Below are 26,611 nucleotides of genomic sequence, written 5' to 3' on the forward strand. Positions count from 1 at the left end.
GCACAAGGGTGCTTCAGTGCAGGGCTGCCTGCTGGCTAGTGCAGGGCATGCTGCAGCCAGACCAGGGCTTGGGCATGCCCCAGCCAGGGCATGGTATGCCCCAGCCAGCCCCTTGACAATACATTGAATCAGGTCAAAGCAGCCCCAAGCTGGCATGCTGACCCTCTGGGCCTACTGCCAGCCAGGGCTGCTCCAACCCAGCTCTATGTGCTGCAGTCCCAGGTGCACATGAAGACATATCAAACTAGAATTTATTGCTTCACATTTATTGCACATGCAGATACATCCAGTGTAATCTAACTGGAAAACTCAATATGACTATTTATCTGCTCCTTATAAAGTAACATGGCAGAGCTGCTTAAAAACAGGAATGGAAGATCTGACTATAAGAAAAGAAAGATATTATACAGCCAAGTTCCCCAAGCTGTGGTCTGTAGAGAATTGCCTGTTCATATGGTATTGGATCTTCTTTGTGCCTAGCTGCCAAATCACATTAAACAAAACTGAAAATGCATTAAATATCTCTTCATATGCATCCTCCATGAAAGCAATTTGTGCAGTTGTGACAAAAGTGCCATATGAGGAGGGAATGGTAATCTGAGTTCTCTATTAAGATGCAGGCTGTATTCTGGAATAGAATGAAGCACAGCAAAGGCATCTCTTAACCTTCTTGTACTCTTAATGTGTTTAAAAATCTGGATTTTAGTTGCTATGACCTTAGTGCTTCACCTGTAAACTGGGAATAGTTCTGGTTCCCTTTATGCAGGAGCGATGTGAGGATGAATTTATTAAAGTTTGTGAGCCATAGTCAAATACTATGGAATGGAGGTCAGAGGTAAGAAGGAACCTTTAAACAGCATTTGGGATACTCCTATGTTTTAAAATAGTGTCTATTACCAGTGTGTTCTCCCTGTACAGACTCTGAGACTCTTTCTGATGCTATTTCAATATAGCAGTTAATCATAGCTTTTTCAAAGCTGGAGATTTAAAAAAAATGTTGGGGTTCTAAATTATTTGTATTTTAGTTTTTTGTCATTTAAGATTCAGGTTTTCTAGATATTTCTTACAATTTTCTTTAAGAAAAAAAGCTATATATTTTACACAATAACCTGAATCCAGGAACTGCAATAAATAACAAAAAAAACCCAAACAAATATTAATAATACAATAATAAAAGTTGGCTAAAACTGGATATTTGCGTCATGTAGACATATAGAGAAGATAACTTGAGGCACAGAAATCCCTATAAATGACACAGCAATAATTGAATGTTGTACACAAAATTGGGATGTGGATAATGGCTAAAACATATTGCTGGTAGCAATGGAATAAAACTGAAGCAACTCTTACCACCCCTCTCTCTTCCTAAAGCACATTACTTTGCAAAAAAGATGACAGAGATTTGATCTCATTGCCTATGTTTTTTGTGTGGTTGTCCTGTAGGGATCAGTATTTCACTCTTCTATATTATTGACTTTTAATAAAATGTTTTTCAGTTGCAAAAGAAATGAATTAAAATTGGTAACAGTGCTTCTTCCTCAGTTGAAAACATACCAGGTCAGTTCAGCAACAGAATGAGTCCAAGAACAGCAGAGCTGGAACAAAAAAAGAGAGATAATTACTCAATTTCAGTACAAACTAAATTTGCAAGGTACTGCAGGGAAATGAATATTCAAACCAAATACTTTATCAGGGGGAAAAAAAACCCATGAAAGAAAGCAAGGGCCAACCAGCTGTTTCAATCAACAATTTCTCCATTATTACAGGAGAGGGAAAGAGGGAGGACAGAGAAATTAAATACATATTGTTGGTAACTAAAGGGAGAATATAGCAAGAGAGGTTGGTGATGGGACACACAGCCTTTTATCTCATGTTACGCAGTCCCCAACTCCAAACAGAAATGACCCAAAGCTGTTACTAGTAATTACATTTAATTGTGAAAGTGAAGTATGGTTTAGGGTTTCGAGTAGAAAAATGTTCACATTTCCAAAATGTTACAAATTGGCAGCTCTCTTAGAAGACCTAGTAAATATGGCAAGTACTAAGGCTAAGTACAGACATTCAAAAAGCCTGAGGTGGAAGCGCTCTAAGTTTTGTGCTTTACTTAAAGCACAATTTACTTAAAGCACTGCTTGAACCCAACCTAAGTTAGGTTGGGTTCAAGCAGAACAGATGTTCTTCCTTTGATGAGGAGGGGTCTCAAAGCATTGCACTGGCCTGACACACAGGCTCCCCCAGCTATGTTTGGGGGTTGTGGTAGGGACTGGGCTGGGCCTGAGTGGTAAGAGGACTCCACTTCCCTACCCCCACCCATCCCCAGTTCCTGCCTCAGTGAAAAGCTATGTGTGGCTCCGAGTTTCAGCAGTCAGGAGGCTGGGGGTTGGGGGGGCAAAAGGAATGGAGCTGCCCTGCCACATGGATCCCCCAATTCCCAGAGCAGTGAAAAGCCATGCCCAGCTCTGATCTGCCGCTGTCAGTTGGCTGGGTGGAGGGAGGAGTGGAAATGGGGACCCTCTGCTGCATGGACCTGGCCTGACCCATCCCTGCCCAAGGCCCTAGCCATCAAGCTGGGGGGCCTGCACAGCAGGGATGGCTCTGTTTTCCCCCTCACCTTCCTGGCCATGAAGGGAAGAGAGAGAGCCTTTTCTGTCTCCTCTTTGTGACAGCTCAGGAGTGTGACTGGGCCAGTGGTCTCCTGAAGCAGATGAACATCTGTCAAGGCTAGTATGCTGCCCAAGGAGAAGCCCATGGAATGCCTGGGGACTATGACCTAAGTTGAGTTGCATGTGGATCTGGTGCAGACATTTGATAGAGAGTTAGTTTATAGCACTTTAGTCTGATATCACATTCATCCAGGTCTATCTTAGATTGGGATACACTGTTTTTAAAGCACTCTATGTGTGGTGAACATACGTTCAGTTATGGCTGTAGAGCACTTTCTGGGTGCTTATTGTGCAATCTTTACCTAACCTGAAACATCGGCTGCTGACAGACGTGAAAAAAAAAAAACTTCTGGAAGCAGCAACATGTTAGTTCAGCCTGGCTCTGCAGCATCTGTATGGATTAAATCAGCTATTAGATAGACGTGCCAAAAAAGCCCCACTAAAGCAACTGATCTCTACAGATGTTGGGCAGGCTGGGTCCAAATAATGCAGTGCCTCTTCTGGGCATGCATTGGGTTCGGTGCGAGGGCACACAGTGTTTAAAGTACCATTTGGGGGGCGGGTTTTAATGTCTGTAAACAACCATCATCTAGACAAACCTTTAATCTCACCAGAACAGTGAAGTAATTTTTTGGCAATATGCTTTAAAAAAAAACGTCCAGGGTCCAGATAGTTTCTATTCTTTGGATAAATGGAGTTCAGTGTAGCAGAATCTTAACGAACAGTATTGGTGCAGAATTTATCCAGAGCCAGACTGTGAAAGCTTTGTACTTCCTTGTGAGCAGCCCTACCAAAGCCAATAAGTCCAAGGGCCTGCTTATATGCATAAACAATTACAAGTATAAAAGGGCCTAAATTTGACTTGTTTGTGATTTTTAAAAATAAAACATGAAATTGAAAGATATTAAAACATTTAAGTTAAACAGCTGAGTCACAGGAGCAACATTCATTTGTGATATAAAAGAACTGATATCATTTCAGTTATACCACATATGAATTCAGTCCATTATAAGTCAAACATTTAACATATGTTTTAAAAGCCATAATCAAAATCCTTACTTAGTTTTTACAACAGCCTTCCCCATGACTTGCCAGGGAAGCTCTTCAGTGGAAGTATTTGCAGTTCACAGTTTGCATCATAAATAGGCACTCAATGGATATGCCTTCAAAACCTCTGTGGGGGAGGGAGGGGATTTTACTATTAGCAAGCAAAGATAACATTAATCCCGAGTTTAACTGTTCTGAAGGTGTATTTTTCCAATGCTTATCACAAGTTACATCTATAGAAAGAGACATTTTACTTTGTTCCAAGAAATAAACATGTATTATAGTTAATTGGATTCACTGGGTCTGGCTAGCAGGGTAAGTCAGCAGAAAGGTTCTGAATTTCTGTAAACAGTTTTAGCACTTCACACCTTGTAATATGAAATTAGATGAGTAGGACCTCAATATCTGGCCTACAATGGATTGAAGATAACACAAGATTAGATTAAATTGCATCATTTTTACTCATATTGAAGTGGAGCAGAAGTCAAGGTCACTTTTACTGTGATGCAGATGAGACATGATGTACAAAGCATAGAGTGTAGCCCTTATTTGGCCAAACAAAATAGTACATTTTCAGGTAGGAGACTAGCATTACAAATTCTTTTAATGCCTAACCTGGCATATTTCACATCGAATTTCCCTGTATAGCAGAGGGGAAGTTTGGATACTACAGAGCTTAACCCCTCCAGTATTTGGGCATTGGTACCCATATGTTTAGCTTTCAAAATGCAGTGCAAAGCTCATCATTTTTGGCTATGACGTTGCCAGATGGATCTAAATTAAGATTTTTCCCCATGTCTTTATTTCTAGATGGTGATTTGCTACTGGGAAGGGATATAGCCACACAATGTATGCAGTTTAAGGTGTAATGTTTGCTTTTATATATGATGTTCTTACCCAACATTACTATCAGCATATTAGAAATTATTAACATACATACACATTAAAATCTGTATTCAATGTAAGTTTATTAAGTGTAGAGCAATTTCATATTATTTTGTCTCATATACTAAGACAGGTATTTTCTTGTTGTTTGTTTCAATGGTGCTATTAAAACTCTATTCAGCTAATTATCAAGGAGATTATGCAAACTTGTATGAATGTTTCACTATTAAACCAAAGCTTATAAAAATTTATTTTAAAACACAATTTCCACAAAAAGGCTCTAACAAAATACAAGGTTTCTATAAGACAAACAAAATACAGGGTTTCTATAAGACTACAGGGCTTATTAGTCTTTTGTTTCTTCATCTCAGATGTGTCCAATAGCTCAGGAAGAAACCTGAAATATAACTTGGGAAACCAATTTTATTCTGGCCTTGCTAAAAGCAAAAAAAACCCACAAAAAATCATTGCTGTAATATCCAAATCTTTCCTCACTTGTTTGCATGTGAGCCCTTGTATCAGTGTAAGTAACTTACAACAGATATATGTTTGTGATTCCATTTAAATCATAAAAGTGACTTTAAGGCCTTGAATAATTTTGAAGGGCAAAAAGGGCAGTTTTCAAACACAACATTTATACCAGAGAAAATTCACATTAGGCTGGGCCAAGGAATATGGACTAATATTACTAACTTAGGCCTCGATATAGCAAAATATTTAAGCACATCCCTAACTTTGAACACCCAAGCAGTACCCACTAAATTCAAGTTAGTTTAGGCTTAAGCATATGCATATAATTAAATAACTTGCTGAAGAGGTTATTAAGGATTTCTTAAACTGCCTTTGGGGACAACTGTTGTCATCATTACTGGTTGGTGTTCCTCCAACTATTTCTAAAGTGAAAACCTCAGCCTTTAGTGAAGGCTATCATGGAAAAATGAGAAGAGAAAATTGGGCCTAGCTTCTTTCATTTTTTGGTAATGTTAGCTGGATGTGCTGTGTTGAGAATTTTAATGTGTGTGGTAGTTTTACGTTAGGTCTGGTTTTCAGATTTCAGTTTATGACTAAGTTTGAATGTGTTGTTTTAGGTTTTAATATATTCGTAGTCCAAAAAGTACATTTATGTTCAAGAATCAAGATCAAGCAAGTCTGTCTTGGATCTTATTAGAACTGAATAGGAGGGGTGTGTGATGTGGCCCCTGCTCAATATGGATTCAGCCTCAGGGACAGTGATTCAATTCATTGATTTGGATCACTGTCCCTGATTCAATTCAGCCAAATTCGAATCTGAAGATTCGATGCTGATTCAGAGAATCAGCAATTTGGACATAGGCACAACTTTAAAAGTTTTTTCTACATACCTGGAGGTAGCAAGGGTGGCTCGTGATTGCTGCGATCCTAGGGTGCACGGAGCATCCCATAGAAGTGCAGGGGTACCTTCCACATGCTTGGTGGTGAATGCACTGGGGGACCCCCTTGTGCTCCTCCAGCTCAGCAATTGTCTGTGGGGGGACCACGGCTGCCTCACCAGAACCAGGAGGTACCCGTCGCCAAACAGGCAGGGCACAGGGCCCAGCGCACTCCCCAGCAGAACTGGAAGTGGTTTGGAAGTGCTTCTGGTCCAATTCTGGGTCTGCTGCTGAATGTGCTGGAGAGCCACCTGTGCTTCTGTGGGATGCTCCATGTGCCTCAGCATCACAACATTCACAAGCCCCTGCTACCTAGAGGTAAGCAGAAAAGCATTTAAAGCCATCTCTATGTCCAAATCTCTGAATCTTGACAAATCTCTCTGAATCGATTCGGAGGACTCTGATTTGATTTGGAGAAATTAAAGGGTCCTCTGATTTGATTTGGATTCAGAGATTCAGCCACTGAATTGGGCCGAATATCAGCCGAATCAAATCAGGGACCAAAGCTTCACACAGACCTTCTGAACAGCATCAGGGATTAGATTCTATCAGCAAGTTGGTCAGTATCCACACTGAAATTTCCTATGCTTGACTACATAATCATGTTAGTGGATTCTGTTTTTAAAGTCCATTAAAGTCTAAAGGAAAGTAAAAAATCCAACTCAGATTTGAAGCAAATTTGAACAACCAAATCAGCCAGGTTTGTTAAATGCATTTAAAATGTTTAAATTTATATTTTGAAAATCATGAACCCAATTTTGCTATATTGACTTGATCTCAAGACCAGAAGCAAGAAAGGACCAGTAATGTAAATTAGCTGTTTCTGCAAAAAGATTCTCTCTTTTTTTCTCCCTCTCTCCCACAGGTTCATAATTTACTCCCAGTCCATAAGGTCCTTAGTTCCAGTGATTGAGATGATGGATGGCTCCAGTTCAGCTGCAGCAAGGGAAGATATGGCAATGTATCACTCTGCAGGAAAGACAATAGAACAAACGAACCAGCAGGACAGTATGGTGGGCAATGGAGTCAAGGGAATTCTTTTTTGGTGGAAAAATAGACAGCCATACCCTGGAGTTATGTAAAACACAGCATGTAGTTATTGCTCTCATTGTGGGCATACTTATGTGAAGCCTGATAGTGAAGGGGATCTCAGAAACAGTAAAATGGTAAAAATCTTTTCCACACGAGTATCTGTGTTTTCATGGACCAGTGGATGCAATCAATGTGCCATAGCTGTTCTTCTGGTGAGGTGTGCAACATTGAATTTTAAATGTTCAAAAGAGAATAGGGTCATTTCATGGTTACTCTCTGAGGCATCATTGACTCTGAGATTTGCTTGTGAATGCTACTGTAGCCTAAATCATTCTGTGACAACCAATTAAAACATTTATGTTTTACAGTAAGTCAGTATTCATATTTGGGTCCAGTAAATCAACAATTGCACTGCCACAGCTCTCATCATAATGCGTAGAAACAAATCTGATAAAATAAAAAGAATGGCATAAGCATTGTATTAATTAAGCATATTCTGTTCCATTTAAAGTAAAAGCAAAATCGCTTGGTAAATAATAGTGATTGCACTATGAATGCCTGTATTAGTCTGAAGATTAAAGTGATATGCCTATTACAAGTCCAGAATGTATTGCTTATGTATGCTTTTAACATGTAATGTAATAGTATTATATTAATTACTCAGTTATAATTTTGATGGTTGCTGCAGCAAGTAGAAGAACTATAACCATAATTAAATTCATTTACATAAGCCCCATCACCAAAGTCCAAGGGCACTTCATCCTTCCAGACCATTTTTATGCTTAAAGAGAGCAGTAAATTCTGAAGCTCTTCAGTTTTGAATTAAATGCTGTTATAGAATTGATTTTCAACTTCCTATATGAAGTTGGTACCACTGTCATGGAATAATTATTTGCAGCTCTTTCTACTTAGTATTGGCAGGGCTGGTAGTACTGCCTATTATTCAGGTTGCTGCTTTCCCTATATCAGACCTGATAGCATGCTCATAACTGTACCAACATAGGGCGTGTCCAGACGAGCGTGCACGTGCTGCTTGCAGTATGTCAACGCTCTCTGAGACGCTGCAAGAGGCATATGTGAGAACGAAAAAATGTTCCCCATGCTGGGCGGGGGCAAAAATGGACCCCTGGATATCCAGGGGTCAAAAAATACCCTGGGCAAAAAAATGAGGCAGGGCACGGTCCAGGACCGTGCTCTGAGGCAACCAGAGGCTTGGGTCCTCCATAGAGATGCTCTGATAGCCAGCCAGAGAGTCTCTATGGCTGGCCCTCACCTCAGTGCTGAAGCAGGCTGACTGCCCATGCAGGGCAGGCAGTATGCCAGCTGCAAGGAGCTGGATCCAGGCTCCGTGCTGGTAAGTAGGGAATGAGTGGGGGCCAGAGAAGAGTGGAGAGGACCTTGGGGAGACCCCCACCGACCCCATCCCCCACCTGCTCCCTGAGCCCCTGGATCACTGCCCCGCCTGGCCCCATTCCCTGCCTGCCCCCCAAGCTCCCTGATTGCTACCATGCCTGGCCCCATCCCCTGCATACTCCCCAAGCCCCCCAGATCGCTGCCACACCCAACAACATACCCTGCCTGTGCTGCAAACCCCCCACCATTGCTTCCCTCTCTGGCCCCAGCATCCCAGCAACTTAAAAAAAAAAAAAAGCAGCTGCCATAGGGGTCATGGGGGCCTCCTGGGAGAGCCCCCCACACACACAGCACAGGGCAGCAGGGACAAGTGAGAACTGACCTCAACCACCTGGCACCTTCACTGCTACTGCCCCATCACATGGCCTTGGTCAGCAGGGCATCATGCAGCTGTGCATGCTGTCAGGCAGCTGGGCTGCTGTGGCCATCACCCGGTGCCCGGCACCACTCAGCCTGAGTGGCCCCAGCTGTCTGACAGCATGCGGAGCTGCGTGGTGCCCTGCCGACCTGGGCCACAACCACATGATGGGCCAGTGAAAGTGAGGGTGCCAGGCAGCTGGGGCCAGTCCCAGCTACCCCTGCTGCACGGTGCTGTGGAGAGGGGCCTTGCCAGGAGGCCCCCATTACCCCAGTGACTGCTGCTACTGCCAGTGAGTGCAGGGTTTGTTTGTTTTTTGAAGTGCCGGGGGGCAGAGGACAGATGGAGCAGCCATCAGAGGGTATGGGGGTACAAACAGGGGGTGGGCATTGGTGGGGCAGCCACCAAGGGAGCTTCAGGAGCTGGCAGGGGAAGGGGGCCTGGTGGGACAGCAATCTGGGGGGCTGGGGGAACAAGCAGGGGTGGGGCATGTGGGCCCTGCAGGGGGGTAGCCCCTGTGGGGGCCATGTGGCCCCTGTTGGGAGAGCTGTATACCCTGTTGAGGGTTGTGGCTCTGTGGGGGGCAGTCCATGAGCTGTGGGGATGGCTGTGCCATGCAGGGGGAAGGGGGCCCACCCCTCCTGAGCTGCCCCCCCCACAATCCACCCACACCTACCCACACACCCCACAGCCCCCCACAGCCAACCATATCCCCCCACCTCTCTTCCCACCCTGCTCCTGCAAACCCCACATCCTGCATGCCCAGATTTGATGTAAAATGAGACCTGCTGGCAGGAGCTGTGGCTCCAGGGACAGCTGTTCCCACATCCTGGTTAGTGAAGGGGTCAAGGGGAGCTCTGACTGCTCTGTGATACAAAAAACAACAGCAAACAGTAAAATGTATAGGTATTTAGGATTAACTTTATTATGATGATAGAGACACTGGTAGGCTTTCAACTTGGTTTGACACTATAGATATATCAATAAAACATTGCCCAGTTGATCGCTGTCTCTGTCTCTATATATATAGTGGTCTTTTGTTTTAATTGTGGACAAACATGGATTTTGGGGTATTTTACAGAGTGACTGGGATTTTTTTTATCAGGGATTTTCAGTTTTCATATAGGGAACACTAGAATTCCTGCTAGGGAGGCCAGTGGCAGGACGCAGGCAGAGGATCCTGCTTAGGGCTGGCATCTTGGACCCAGCTGAAGGTGGATGACCTCCTGGTCAACTGGGGCCAGGAAGACATGCTTTGACAGTTCAAAGCAGGCCACCACACTGGGAACATCTTCTGGGCAATAGCTGCCCTGATGGCTGGGCAGGGGCATACATGGCAGTAGTGCCGCACAAAGGCCAACTCTGCAGCCAGGCAGGCAGCATGCTTCAGTACTAGGGCAAGGACCAACCATAGAGATGCTCTGGCTGGCTACCACAGCAACTTTGTGGAGGACCAAACCTCTGGTTTCCTCAGAACATGGTCTGGAACCATGCCCTGCCCCACTGTTTTCCCCTGGGATATTGTTTGACCCCTGGATATCCAGGGATCTAATTTTGCCCCTACACTGCAAATCTGCAGCACAGGGAGCATTGTTTTGTTTGCCTCTTACAGTATCTCAAATGGGTTTAAGAGGCTGTAAGAAACATGTGCGTGTTCATCTGGACATGCCCATAGAGGCTGAATTTTTTCTGAGGAACTTCAATTTGAGGCAGTGATCTATGATATGGAAATTTCAGACGAAAGTCTCCTTTAGAGTGAGCCTAAGGAAAATTAACTATCTTCTGTTAATCATTTAACAACAGTGTTTGCTCATATGCCATAGAAGAAGTGTGGCCTCTGTCATAGATGCCTTCCCCATGAAAATTGTATCCAAATATAACCAAGCTGTAATACTTTGAAAAATCTGCATATGCTTATTGGAAACTTAGATTTTAATAGTTAAAATCTCCACTCTTGGAATGAACCTGAGTTCTGTAGTAAAGGAGTTTTGTAGCAAAGGAGAATGTTGTCTGTAGGATGTCAATCTTATATGTTCCAGAAGTTGAAAGAGGCCGATGACTAAAGAAGGAAAAAATATGATCTTACAGTTAAGGCAGGGTTGAAAGCTGCCTTGAAGAATTAATTTCTATTTCTGGCATAGAGTTTCTGTGTGATGCCAAGCGCGGGTTATGGAACAGAACGTTTTACCAATGTTGCTATTATTTGAATGTTCCTGCTTTCCTGTGTACCTAACTTGATACCCTGTTGTTTGACTTCCACAATTCCTGAGCTCTTACACCTGAAGTTGGAGTCAGTGGAAACCATACATTTTATTTCTAAAGTAGTATGTAATGCTATTAGGTGTTTAAATTAAGCACCTGAAATGAATGCAAACTTTTAAATGTTAATCTCAGGGCCTCAGCACCACAGATTATTCCCTCACCTCACAGGGGTGGAGGGAAGATTAATTAATTAATTAATCTTTATGAAGTAAAATGCAGTAATGATGAGCATCATAGAAAAGCCCATGAGGATATTAATAATCTTCTCTGCAGACTTGGGTTTGAACAGAGTGCAGTAAAACAAGGCCTAAAGCCATACAATGAATGCTGAGGATGAAACAAAAGATAGAAGAGCTTCCAATTAAGCCAGCACCACTGGTTGTGTATGCTGAATGAGCCAGGGGTTCCATGAAAAATACAGTATGTGTTCATGTAATTAAAGACTATCATAATGAAAATACACAAGGGGACCAAATCAAAATTTACAGGCAATGTTAATTTTAACATTTCCTAAATTTTGAATGCTTGAATTTGCAATCTGGTTTTAACATAGTTTTGGAGCTCTTATTAGATGTGGTCAGGATCTTTCTTTCTGAACATTTTTTACACAATAGAAATTATGCAATGGAAAAATGATTGTAGTTTCTTGAATATATATATTAAGTTAATGCATAGTATTATTATATATTAAATACATATTACATTAATGTGCAGTAAAGTGTCTTGTGTTGACACACCAAGTAGGTCCAATAAAAGTTATCACCTAAAGAAATCCTTGCTTTTCAAAATGTAAATGTTTAATTTTGATTTTCTAGACAAAAAATATATATATAGAACTATACTTATATATATATTAATGTATATTATATATATATATATTTTGTCTAGAAAATCAAGATCAAATATTAAAATTTTGAGAGGCAAGGATTTCTTACAGTGATAATTTTTATTGGACCAACTTGGTGGGTCTGCACAAGACACTTTCCTATACATTAATCTAATGCACAGTAAAGCATCACTGTCTACATGTGCGCAGCAATTACTGCACAGTAGATTAGTCTAATGTGCCATTTTCTAGTACCTGTAAATACAGGTACTTGAAATCAGTGTATTTAAGTAATATGCTGAAGTGCATGTATAGATGCTGACCAGGAGCAAATTGATCCCTGTCAGCTTAGACAGCACAGGAGGGCAGGGGGCAGAAAGAGCTGTCTTGGCTCAGCAGGATGCTGTCTCCCAGCCACATGGAGATCAGGGCCCATGTAGGTTATATAAGTTACCCTAGGACAAAAATGGTGAAATAGAGGTCACCAATGAAAATTTAAAGCCGAAATAAAACATCCTGCCTTTACAGTGCTTATCAATGACACGGTATCAACTAAGCTATAAGCAAACCTACATCTACTGGGAAAAATTGAAAAAGGTTATTTTTTTTGTGTCTCATTAAAAAACAAGCAACCCACTTGCAACCGAAAGAAAATTGACATCAAAATAAAGGATTCAATGTTGCTCATTTTAATGCCTGGAATACAGAAGTACTATCAAAACACCTAATATAATTCCAGCTCCCATATATTATATAATAAAGAAACATATATTCAGAGGTAACTACAGAAGTTTATTTTATACACAACCTGTTCATTTAAAAATCCCTTCCTCTCTCTTTTCCACCCCTACCCCTATTCTAGAGTAGCAAAACAGAAAGAGAAATTTTCCTTGCAGCCTTGATGAGTAAAGTAGTAGTCTTTCTCCACTTCAGAAGTTTTATCACTACACACATGACAGAAACCCATCACCATACCGTTAAGCCATGCAGCTCAGTAAGAAGATAATATAGCTGAAGGTTGTGCTATTGTTTTTATCATACACTACTATTTTTAAAGCTTAGTGGCAGCAACCTCTGTATTTTCCTGCATGAAAACATTATAGACTTGAAGTTCTTGATAGGTAAGATGGTAGAAAGCAGCTGGGGATGAAGACCCATTCCAGACACAGTGAAGAGAGTATGAATGATGCTGGATGAAAGTAAATGGCTGGCCTAAACAAGAAAGAATAGCTCCAGAGAACTATTAAAAATGAGGTGAGACAGCTCAGCTGATCATTACATTGGGCTAGAATACATCATGCACGGTATACTGAATTGGTGTAGAGAACACGGAATCTCTTGTTCTGAATCCGTGACTAATTGTTGACTCAATCAATAAGGTTTGTTCTACCTTTTAAAAAATAAAGTGCTTCTAATTAGACATCATTAAAGAACCTCAGCCCAAATGAATTAAAGCTAAACTTGGCTTTTTTTTCTTTTCCTTTAAAAATAGAGGGTAAAATCCTGATTCCATTAAGGGCAGTGGCAAAGCTCCCATTAAGTTTAGTAGGACCATAGTTTACACAATGTGTGCTTCCTTTGCTGTCCCTAGAAAATTGGTTCCTTTCTGCAAATTGCCAGTTGCTCATGTAGGAATAATTTATATTTTCTTATATGTACCTGAACATTAATAGAAGGTATTGCTTACTAGCAACATAAGCTCTAGTTTTATATTATATTTCTTCTTTAAGAATTGTGTAAGTTTTTCCAGCATTTGACTGGGCAAGTGACCAAAGGCAACTGTCAAAATCATTTACTTTTTGTTTATTTAGATTAAAAACAACAACCCAAACACTGAAACCAGTGAATTTTGCTCTTTGACAGACTTCATAAACACAATTTCTTGTTTGCTCCTTCTCAAAAGCATTTCCTGGATTAGAAAAGATACCCAGTTGCACCATTTCTAAGACCTGAGGAAACAGCCTGGAAAGTCAACAAATTCATACATTATTGGACCACCAAGGGATGCAAACTTTGTTGTTCATGGCCTCTCTACTCAGAAATCCCAACCACTATCATCCTAATACTTGTCATCAGAAGTACATTCACCTGTCCATGCAGTCATTATTTATGTATGCATCTGTGTCTGGTGTGTTGTTGCACATGCTCTTTTGAATTGTTAGGTCCTTGTATTCAAATCTGGAGCTACTAGTGGAATATTCTAGCTGATTATATCTAAAAGTAGTGTATAAATAAAGAGATCTCATTGCCCTTCTACTGAGAGGCCCAGGATTCAAAACCTCTATGTTTTCCTTCATTAAAATCAACCCATTGGGTTGCCATAAGAAAATTGATAATGCAACAAAATTCACGGAATATGCCACTCGTTTTAATTCAAAAACCCAGTTCTGCAATGATATCCACATGAGTGCTCCTCTCTCCTCACTAGCTTCATTAGACTTCAGTCTTTAGGAATGGGAACTAAATCAGTCACTGCTGAGTTGCAGCATTTCAAATGATGAGGCCCAACTGTGATCTAAGCAAGGGGGATGGTATTTTCCCCTATGACCAGTTTAATCAAAAAGTTTTATTCACTTTGGGCCAGATCCTCAGCAGCAGTCAGTGCAATAGCATCAATTGCAGTAGAGTAACAAGGAAGTGTACCAAACTCTGTTTTTTTTTCCCCTATTTTGTGCTTTTTCTTTCCCAACAGCCTTTACTTCTAAACACTATATTTTGTGCATATTAGTTTTCCCTAGATATTTTGGGGGAGAGCTAAGGGAAGAGGGGGAAAGAATGGGTACATAACTATCTTTTTGGATGATTGATGCAAATGCCTTTAATCTCCATTTCCTTGATTGTCATTGGCTGAATGATCACATGAATCACTCAGTGTGGAATAATAGTATATATAGGTCATGGCTTTTTCTTGCTGTCTTACACTGCCATTTTCATGTCACCTCTCAAAAGGGAAATTAAATGCATGGCTGTTTTTTTTATGACTCTACAAAATAATTAAGATGCTCAACTCTTATACCTACAAGACAGTGGTAAAGTATGAGGCAGTATAAATTGCCTTGCTGATGAGCACATTAGCGGAAAGGGGTCTGTTCTCCTGCTAGGCTGAATTAGTTTGTGCCAGTATGGGGGAACCAAACCACTGCCATATTAATCCTAGATACCAGTGGGTGGCACATTAATCCAAGTACTGTTGTTTAAGCTCTACACTGAGTAACATCTAGGACTCTGGGTTATCAGGCAGTTGGTTCCTTTAGTTGGAAATAAAGATTTTAGATTATTGTGTTCCTAGGATTTCTTCTGGCACTCTGCTTTCTCAGCATACCTATTTTGCTCTTAATTACAAAAATACATTTGGCACACAGTAATTAGTAGGGTACCTGTAATATGCCAGCTTTCATCCCTTCTCTCTTGCTCAATATGGTATAAAAAATAAGGGCCATTTCACTTGAGTTGAGATGTATAAAGTATCATTAACTATTCAAGAATGAGCATCAGGATATTTATTTAGACTCTGATGTCTGTTGATTCACAACATTATAGTTGAATGTTATTCTCATCTCTAAAAGGCATCATTTTGAAAGTGTACACATTTCCTTGGAATAATAAGAGGCCAAAGCAAAAATCAGATGGTAGACATCAATAAATAAGATGCTAAAAATATGGTAAGCATAACTGACAGCTGAAAATACATTATTTCTTCCTATCTATCTCATCACATTTCTAAAAAAAAGAAAATAATATTCCTTCTTTTATTATAAATTGTATAGTGATACAGAAGACTTTTGTTTTATAGCGTTTGTAATCTTGAGGTTCTACTTTCAGAAACGGTGTTGTTAGTCTGGTACATTTATGGAATTGAATTGCACATCTTTCAACACTTCAATCTAGCAACAAAAAGCTTTCTTTTAGTGGCTTTCTGTTAGAAAGAAAGAATGTGTACTTATTTGTTGGAGATACTGGAACCATTTTCATGGCATAAATTCAAGTGACTGAATAACAGATTGATATTAAAAATCCTTAACTAATAAAATGTGCCTATCTCAACTAAATTCTTTGAGAGAAAAAGAAATGGAAAAGTAAGAAGAACTCAGACTGAACAACAGGAACCACCATTTCTTTATACCTTTCTTTTTCTTATTTTTTATCTATAGCTCTGTAAGGTCTATTCTTTAAAAAATGGTATTCATGATTAATGACTACAGTTATTACTTTACACTAATTACAAAATCATTTATTCCTTTAATAGGTAGTTGGAAACCACTGTTATTTATATATTCATATACTTACAGATACACATTTCTATAGGAACAAATTGCTTTGAATTTCAATATAAATGAATGTCAAAATGTGGAAGATAGATAAAAAATTGATTATGCAAATAACACAAAAATTAACATTTCAAATGTTTTAGCATTGCATCTAGACAATCAATGACTGTATAACTGAACTGTTACCATTACAATCTAATTGACTCCAAAACCAGTTCATCACACATGTGAGGCAGGAATAGTTTCTTTATAACCAGAACTGCCACCATATATCTTGTGCAGGACATTGTTTATTATTTCACTGAATCAAGACAACAATTATCAGGATTGGAGGCTAAAATAAGGTTTGTTGAAGATGATAGGTATTTAGCCATTTCTCCAGAATGGCTTTAGGGCATGCAGATGGATTCCCATGAGCCCAAACACTAAGCTCTTTTCTACCTGGAGGTACCAGGGCAGGTGTATTTTGCTGATGATGCAGCTCCAAATGGAGCATACCACAGGTGATGCTAATTAAGGAAGCTATGGGAATATAAAGGAGCTCACATTTTATTGCTGATGGTGGAGTGCCAAAGGTTAGTGAAAAGCTGGATTGTCTGCTGGCCCAGGGTAGATAAGAACACAAAAGGGCACAGAAATGGATTTGAATACTGCCACTTATCAGTATGCCTTTTAAACTACATTATGCTGCAAATAATGGTATGCTTTTAGCACTAAAATTGGGAGTCCTTTTATGAATGTACTAATTTATTAACATCAATTTGTGTCACCATGTTAGTGGTTCATCCAATTTCTTTTGCCAAGAACTAGGACACCAAGTCAGCTTAAGACCAAATTCAAGTGGCTCTGATTTTTTTTCTGTCATTGTTGTGTGCTGCTGGTCTAAGTCTGTATTGTCTGTGATGCTTTTTTCCCCTCAAAATAAGCAAAAGAATTCACCCCATGTCAACCAAAATAAGTTGAAATATATTTCTATCTTATCATGCTTAATTGCTTAAAACAGAGTAGCCCATTATTATCCAGAAAAAAGATAATTTGTTAAATGCAATATTGAGTAATATGATAAAAAGACTAACATGAGGGGAAAATAGATTTCTTTACATTGCATTTATGGTGAACTATTTTGTATTTATTATACCAGTTAGAGGAACATTAACTAGAATTGCCTTAGATTTATGTTAAGTAATAAGGCAAAATTGAAAAGAATAATAAATGCTTAAGGTTGGTAAAACTTTACTGTGACAAATATAAAGTACCTATGGCTATTTTCCATGGTTTATGGCCATCTTCCTGTCCCTGACCTAAAGCATCAAGAATCTAGGAAACTTCCAATAAACCATATATTAAATGACACATGATCACCCATAATCAGAAGATGATTTCACAAACAAGATAGAAAGCTGAGATACAATTTCCAGAAAATGCCTATTCCCTTATTTCTAGTTTAATCCTCCGTGCTACTGAAGAGAACATGCTTGAAAATCAAGGTTAAGGAAAGAGGGATTAAGTATATTTTGTGCAGTTAGGTTCAAGGATTTATTTTTGCTGCTCTTAAGTGGGTATTTAATGGTTACAGATGAAATGAAAAAAATGATACTAAAAAGAAAAATATTGAGACTAACATATTAAATCAATCTGTAGTGTTAGAAATAATAATTTAGTGATCTTCCCTAACTAAGGAGATTGAGGAGATGGTAGCTGGGAAAAAGTCCATCAGCTTGCTGGTTAGTTAGAGAAACGAACAGTTGCAGAAGTTGCCTACTGCTCCACAATGAAGTTCATTGTTGTTAGTTCTTCTCATTCAGTGGATGCCAATATTTAGTGATCTTGGTGATAACTATGCCACCAATATTTAATGATGCAGTATAACATGCATCAAAATACTGGCTCAGTCTACTGGATGCTGGTTTGGATTAGATGATACAATTGTAAAACACTATTGTCCTATCATAGTGAAGGAACAAGATTTATCAGCTCAGAATGATTGCTTTGCTTTGATTCATAGATTCATAGATGTTAGGGTCGGAAGGGACCTCAATAGATCAATAGACCTGAAAAGGTCCAGTTTCTCTAGTCTCTCCTCGTAGGGCTTGGTCTGCAGGCCCTTGACCATATGAGTTGCCCTTCTCTGGACCCTCTCAAGGTTATCCGCATCCTTCTTGAAGTGTGGTGCCCAGATTTGCACGCAGTACTCCAACTGCGGTCTGACCAGCGCCCGATAGAGGGGAAGTATCACCTCCTTGGACCTATTCGTCATGCATCTGCTGATGCACGATAAAGTGCCATTGGCTTTTCTGATGGCTTCATCACACTGCCGGCTCATGTTCATCTTGGAGTCCACTAGGACTCCAAGATCCCTTCCCACCTCTGTGCCACCCAGCAGGTCATTCCCTAGGCTGTAGGTGTGCTGGACATTTTTCCTCCCTAGGTGCAGCACTTTGCATTTCTCCTTGTTGAACTGCATCCTGTTGTTTTCTGCCCACTTGTCCAACCTATCCAGGTCTGCCTGCAGCTGTTCCCTGCCCTCTGGCGTGTCCACTTCTCCCCAAAGCTTTGTGTCATCTGCAAACTTGGACAGAGTACATTTGACTCCCTCGTCCAAGTCACTGATGAAGACATTAAAGAGTATCAGTCCAAGGACCGAGCCCTGCGGGACCCCACTGCCCACACCCTTCCAGGTCGAGACCGACCCATCCACCATGACTCTCTGGGTGTGACCCTCTAGCCAATTCGCCACCCACTGGACTGTGTAGTCATCCACGTCACAGCCTTTTAACTTGTTCACCAGTATGGGGTGGGATACCGTATCGAAGGCCTTCCTGAAGTCTAAGTATACGACATCCACCCCTCCTCCTGTGTCCAGGCATTTCGTAACCTGGTCATAGAAAGAGACTAGATTGGTCAGGCACGATCTGCCCGCCACAAACCCGTGCTGGTTTCCCCTCAGCATAATTTGCCCTCCTGGGCTCTCACAAATGTGAGCCTTGATAATTTTTTCAAAGACTTTACAAAGGATGGAGGTGAGACTGACTGGCATATAGTTGCCCGGGTCCTCCTTCCTCCCCTTTTTGAAAATGGGGAACACATTAGCCCTTTTCCAGTCCTCTGGGACTTGGCCCGTGCGCCACGAGCGTTCGAATATTCCCGCCAGTGGCTCTGCAATGATGTCGGCCAGTGCCTTCAGCACCCTCGGATGGAGCTCATCCGGGCCTGCCAACTTAAAGGCATCCAGTTCTTCCAAGTGACTCTGCACCACCTCAGGATCTACGTATGGAAGTCTGGCACCTTGCTGCTGCCTCTCTACAACCCCAGTGAGAGACTTGTCATGTCCCTCACTTAGGAACACTGAGGCAAAGAACTCGTTGAGGAGTTCAGCCTTGTCCCCCCTGTCTGTCACCAATTGTTTCTGCCCATTTAGCAGGGGTCCTATTCCTCCCTGGGCCTTCCTTTTACTCCCAATATATCTAAAAAACAATTTCTTGTTGTCTTTTACTTGGGTTGCCATCCTCAGCTCCATGGTAGCTTTGGCCCGCCTAACTGCCTCCCTACAAGCACGAGCAGAGGAGGTATATTCATCTTTAGTGATCACACCTTGTTTCCACTTTTTATGTGCTCCCCTTTTGGCCCTTAGGCTGCCCTGGATTTCTCTGGTCAGCCATGGAAGCCTCCTGGCCCCTTTCCCTCTTTTGCCTCGCTCGGGGATCGTCTCGCTTTGTGCGTGAAGGATCGTTTCCTTAAGGCACAGCCACCCTTCTTGGGCTCCCATCCCTTCAAAACTCCTACTCTGCAGTGCGTCCTTGACTAATTGCCTGAGTGCATTGAGATCAGCTTTCCTAAAGTCTAGCACTTTCACCCTACTAGTTACCTTACCCACTCGACGTCTTATGTTGAATTCTATTATTAGGTGATCACTGTCTCCCAAATGGCTACCGATCTGGAGGTCCCCTATCATGTCATCCCCTGTTGCCAATACCAAATCCAGTATGGCATTCTCCCTAGTGGGAACTTGCATCTCCTGTGTCAGGTGGAGGTCCTGTACACAGGTTAGAAACTTGCGTGAGCGATGGGACCTTGCTGTCTGCGTCTCCCAGCAGATGTCTGGGTAGTTTAGGTCCCCCATGACTACCGCCTCTTTAGCTTTTATGGTCTCCGAGAGTTGCCTCAGGAGCCCCGCATCTATTTCTTCCCCTTGGTGTGGGGGTCTGTAGCAGACCCCTACCACCAAATCCCTTTCTCCTTGCCCCTCATGTAGCCTAACCCACAATCCTTCTACTTCCTCAACCTCGGATTCTGTCTTGATGAGGGTTGATGTATATTGCTCACTGACATAAAGTGCAACCCCCCCCCCTTCCTTCCCCTACCTGTCCTTTCTGTACAATCTATAGCCCTCAATATGTACCGAACAGTCGTGGGATGAATCCCACCAGGTTTCTGTTAGCCCCACTAAGTCATAGGTGTTTAGTGCAAGCAGGAGTGCTAGTTCATCCTGCTTGTTCCCCATGCTCCTAGCATTATTATATAGGCACTTGAGCCCTGCAACTGGTGCCTTTGCTGCCCCCCCGCTCCGAGTCCCAATGGGCCCATTGTTTCTTACCTTCTGGTTTCTTACCTGTTCTGTAGTGCTGGTCTCCCCATGGCTTTCAGGTTTCCAATGCTCTCTTTCTTCAGGCTGGTCTGTCCTTGTGGGTGCCACATGGTTTGGTGGTCCACAGCTTCCCCTGCCCTCGTACTACCCTCCCCCCGACGAGCCTAGTTTAAAGCCCGCCGGAGGAGATCAGCCAACCTAGAAGAAAACACACGCTTACCTTTGGGGGACAGGTGAAGCCCATCCCAGCTGAGCATGTCCCTCGTCATGATGTGCGGGTCATTGTCCAGGAAGCCGAAGCCTGCCTCGAGACACCACTGCCGAAGCCACCAGTTGGTTTCTCGGATGCAGTTCTCCTGCCGTCTTCCTCGTCCAGTCACTGGTAGGATGGAAGAGAATACCACCTGTGCACCGAACTCCTTCAGCACGCCACCCAGAGCACTGTAGTCCGCCATCAGGTGATCGGGGGTTCTCCTGGCCGCATCATTAGTACCCACATGGACTAGGACCATGGGGTAGTAATCGGTGGGCTTGATCCTGGCCTGGATTACCTCCATCGCATCCTGAATCTTTGCTCCAGGGAGGCAGCATACCTCTTGTGCCGAGGGGTCCTGGCAACAGATGGGTCCTTCCGTACCTCTCAGGATGGAGTCGCCTATGACGAGCACTCGTCGCCTCCTCCTCTGGGTCCTTGTGGATCTCTTGATCTGTTCGGAGTGTGAAGAACGTGGTGTTTCTTCTTGCCCAAGGGTTTCCTCCTCCCCTTCCATCTCCTGCAGGGTCTCCAGGGCCTCATACCTGTTCACCAGTCGGACTGGAGAAGCTGGTACCGGTTCGCTACGAGCTGCTCCGGTCCTGGCTGTGACCGTCTGCCACTCTGCTGTGGAGGGCACTCCCCGGGCTGCTTCTTCCTTCGGTGTCTGGGCCTGCAGGGAAAGGAAATAACTGTCAATTTCATCCTCCGCCTCCCTGATCCCCCTCAGCCTGCTAACCTCCTCCCGGAGCTCCATCACCTGCGCCTCCAGAGCCCTAAGACGGGCACCTGCCGGACAGGTGTGGGGGCCCCCAATCTCTGCCCCCCCCGGCCCTGCTGGGGATCCCCCACAGGCCAGGAGGTAGGGGGACATCAGCTCCCCCATGGGCTCGGTCTGGGTGGAGGCCTCAGACCAGCCCCGGGTAGCCTTGTCCCCCTGGGCAGAGGCCCTAGCAGCATTCCTCGTAGACACCATTCTATAAGCTGCTGTTTGTAGATCTGTGTGGTGTCTACGCCCTACCCTTACAGGAGTCTCACTCCTGGCCCTTCCTGCCCGCCCGCCGGCGCAAACGCCTGCGCAAACGCCAGCGTGCTCTTACAGAGCGCGCCTGTTTGCGCGCTCTGTTCACGCCGCGCAGCTCGGAAGCGCGGCTTCCTACCAGCTCAGCTATATGGGACCCAGGGGGCTTCCCCTCTGGATCCGGCTCAGCTGCGCCGGGTCCCTCCGCCCCACTTACCTTCTGGGGATCAGCTGCTGCTGCCCCCGCTGCCGATTCCTCTTCTGCTGCTGCGCCGCCGCCGCCTCCGGTCAGTCAGTTGGTAAAGGGGCACACGTGCGTGCAGGACACACGTGTGCTTGACTCCTCTCCTTCCCGCTGCTGGTTCCCGAGTGCTGGGAACTACGTCACCCCGTGGCTTTAAAGCCCGCGGTTTGAATTACCCGCCCCGCTCCAATGGCCAATCAGGGCCCCCAGTCTACCCGGAAGTGCCTGCCGGCAGTTCTGCCCCTACGCTCCCCCGCTGGGGGGATCCGCTGCCGCGGGAGCCTGCTCCCCCAAGGGTTAGCCCCGGGGGTGCTCCCTGGCCTGGGGGGACAGTCCCTTCCCTAGCCCTCCCTGTTTGTGCGCTCTGTTCACGCCGCGCGGCTCAGGAGCGCGGCTCCCTACCGGCTCAGCTATATGGGTAAAGATGCTATATTAATATATAAATGCTTTGCTTTGCTTTTAAGATGAAAAGTAGTTTCAGAGCAGACTTAATTGATTACTTGAAGATGTTTACAGTATTGAAGAGTCATTCTGCAGGTGGCACTGCACAGTAGTTTATTTCTGCCTCATCTCTGGGGCTAAAGCTGAACAAAATCTGCTGTGGTCAGAAAGTTGCTATACCCACTCAATCTGCTCTTACACCAGAGACCAGGGCTGCCAAATCACCAGAGCCAGACTTAGAGATACGCAAAACAAATTTAGGGCCCTCTTTGTTTCTCACCCTAGAAGTGCACAGAGTGCACTCTGTGGGTACGTCCAGATGAGTGGGAACATTGTTTCCCCAGGGACAAGTAGCATGCACTTCTGGCATGAGAAACAAAGGGATTCCTAAATGTATTTGTTATGGGAGATTATTTTAAAATCCCCACAGAGTGAATAGATGAAGTTAATATCAAAAAGCAATTTTGGCAAACATAACAATGGTTGGCATATGTGACACTAAGCCACTCTTTTTTAGTGACATTTTATCTGCACTAGCATGAAATAGCAATGTTTAGTTATGGACACTCCTGATTCTCCTTTGTATTTCTTGCCAGATATTAATTATTCACCATGGGCAACTCTGACCATCCCTAAGTCTTACTGAGGAAGAAACTTCCACTGACATTGGAGAGTGGGTCAAATCTATCTGAGACTATGTCTATGGTATTTTGTCATCACTGGCTGCATCTACAGAAGACACTAACTGCGCAATCATTACTGTGCAGTCATTTAGTACTTGTTTATGCAAGTTACACTTGTATAAACAAGTACTAAATGACTGCACAGTAGCCTGAGTTACTGTACAGTAGCACTGTTGAATGGTTTATTCATGATGCTCCTGCACAATAGCCCCAAGATTACTGCACAGTAGCCTTGCATTATGAGTTCTTCCATGAGATGGTACTGCAAAATAGTCTTGGGCTATTGTGCGGTCAGTGTCTCATGTAGACATGGCCACTGTGAACCAAATGGCCCACTTTTCAGTGCCTGAGTTCTGACTGACCAACACTGAATAACTGTGAGCCTATGCACAATGTGAAGTGCTCCCAATGGCTCTTGTGAAAGCCTCTTAGGCTAGGGTCAGACATTCAAAAAGCCAGAGCCTGAATTGATTCAATCTTTGCAGGTTATTCTAACCTGCAAAGATTGAACCAATTTGCAAGTGAATAAACATTCACTTTTGATTCTGGAAATGCAGGCACATGCCTGCCATGGCTCAGGCTAGAAGCCAGGGAACACAGGGCCGGAGGGAAGCTGACCTGAGGGGGTGAGGCTAGACCCTGGCAGGGGTTAAATATGATTGCAGAGGGGTTTCAACCCCTACCCTGGACTGAAGGGACCCCAGTGAGGGTGTGTGCCTGGAGGGGAAGGTGGGAAGCAGCCCTTGTCAGGCTTGTCCCTCCAGACACTGACCAGGGAAGCACCTCACAGAAAAAGGGGAAAGGGGAGGAGATTAAACTCCCCTGTCTCCAGGCAGGCACAGGACCTCAGCCGAAGTCTGCCAAGATTTTCCTCCTGCTACTGCTTGAGTAGTGGGGGCCTAGCCAGAGCCAGTTGGCATGGCCCTGCTATCCACACAGGGGTAGAGTGGTGGCTATGGCTGGATCTGCAGGGCTGCATGACTGGGGCTGTGGGACAGAGTGAAGCCAGCCTGTGGCTGCTGCTGAGGGTGGATGCAAGGGGGCCAGCCTGGACTTGGCCATCAGGGCTGGGCCCTTCTGAGTAAGCTGAGGCTTGGGCTGGGGCCACAGAAGTTGAGCACCAGGTTGCTCTTGGCTCCCTGTGCCAGGCCAGATGGGGCTGTCATGGAGCTGCAACTGGCTGGCTGCCTGGGCTGGCTCAGAGGTGTCGGTGGGCCCCAAGCCTGACAGCCATCTGCCACAGCCACCACTTTACCCTCTGCCCTGTGCACCACTGGGCAATTGCAGCCACACCACAAGCTGTGGGCTGGCTGAGGGGGCTGTTCTGCCTCCATCAGCTCCAGCTGCCACTGCTGCTGCCCCTACCTCTGCCCCTGCTGTGCTACTCAGGGTGGGCATGCAGGAAGCTTAAGCCCCATGGCTTCTGTCCAGAGCATGGGGTTCCAGCTCCAGCTCCCAGATGCCTTCCATCTACTCTGCCCACAGAGGCTGCTCATTGCACTCAGTGGGCAGAGTGGATGGAAGGCAACCAGAGCTGGAGCCAGATTCAGAGCTCCATGTGCTGGTCTGAAGTCACCAGGTTGAAGCTTCCACCAGCCCTGAGTGCTGCTTTGTGGTGTGGCAGGAGCAGGAGCTGCGGCTAGAGGTTAGGGGAGAAGAACAGCACTGCTGGGCCAAACCAACTTCCCCTCGTCTCCAGCAATGACTCCCGCTCCCACTCCTGCCTTTGCTGCACCACTCTGGGTGGTGGTGGGGGACTTCTGCCCAGCACATGGAGCTCTGCATCCAGCTCTTGGCCACCTTCCAACCACTCCACCCACCCACAGGGGCTGCTCATCACACTGGGTGGCTGCAGCAGGTGGCTGCTGGGCTTGGGGCCTGCTGGTGTCTCTGAGCTGGCCCAGGCAACCCTCTGCCCAACCATCCTCAATCACAGAGATACAGCCAGCTGGGAAGGGCCCTGCCTCCATGACCCAGCCCAGCCCTGCCTTGCCCTACCCAGCTGGTTACAGCTCCATGACAGCCCTACCCAGCCTGGGTGTGGGGAGCTGGGAGCAATCTGGTCTCATAGCCCCCACAGCCCCAGCCTGAGCCACAGTCCACTGAGGAGGGCCTGGCTCCAGCAGCCCAGCCCAGGCTGGCCTCTCTGATTCTGGCCTCAGCAGCAACCACAGGCCAGCTTAGCTCAGCCTCACATCCCTAGCCCCAGCTGCTGGTGAGGCAGGTGGATGGTGGGGCCATGCCAGTTGGCTCTCGTCATGCTCCCTCCCCTGCTGCTGGAGTGGGGGTGGGTGGAGGGTAAATGGCTGACTGGGGCTGCTCTGGCCTGGCCAAGCAGACTGCAGCTGCCAGTCGGACAGGAAATGGCAGGGGGTGGGGGAGAGATTAAATCCCTCTCCCTATCCCTGTTTGCTTCAGGCTGTAGATACTAGGAGGGAGAAGTTGGTCATGTCCCCCCACTGCCTCTCAAGCAGCCAAGGTGGGGGGGAATGCCTAACAGGGGCTACTACACCCTGGCCAGGCAGACCACAGCTACAGTCTCCTGGTGGGATGGGGGATGTGAATAAACCCCCTCCCTGATCCCTTCCTCTCAGGGGACCATGCCCGCATCTGGCCATGCCCCCACCCCTGCTCTGGCTAGAGAGCAGAGGAGTGGGGCCAGCCCTGCTCTCTGGAGCAGACAGTACAGCCCAACCCAGGGCTGAAAAGCATGCTGGGATGTTGGGGGACTCTGTTTTACCTTAAACCAAGAAGAGATCTGGGACAGAAGTTGCATAAACCAGTTTGACCCAAAACATTTAAGTCTGATACTACATTCAATCAGGTTTATTTTAAACCAGTTTCAGCCATTTTGAAACTGGTTTATGTGCACTGAATTTATGTTTTGTTACAGCTTTAAACCAGTTTCTGATCACTTAAACCAGTTTATGTGTAATTTCTGCCCCTAGCCTTAAGGGTAAAGATCCTCAATAGCTCTATGATGCTGCCAAGTATCCTCAAGCTATACCTTGAAGGAGAACCAGCCCTATACAGACTTCACTTTTGCCCAAATGTACAACATAAGCATGGATTGAACCCTTGATTTTCTCTGACACCCAAGGAACCCACTGGGAATACTATTACCTTCTCCAGTTCCTAAATAATTTGGGAGACTTTAATGGTAGTACAGTTTATGATGTGATTCTGTTAGAACAATTATGCAGTGAGAAATGAGACACCAA

The sequence above is a fragment of the Alligator mississippiensis genome, chromosome 1 (genome assembly GCF_030867095.1).
Source record: "Alligator mississippiensis isolate rAllMis1 chromosome 1, rAllMis1, whole genome shotgun sequence".
NCBI classification, from domain to species: Eukaryota; Metazoa; Chordata; order Crocodylia; family Alligatoridae; genus Alligator; species Alligator mississippiensis.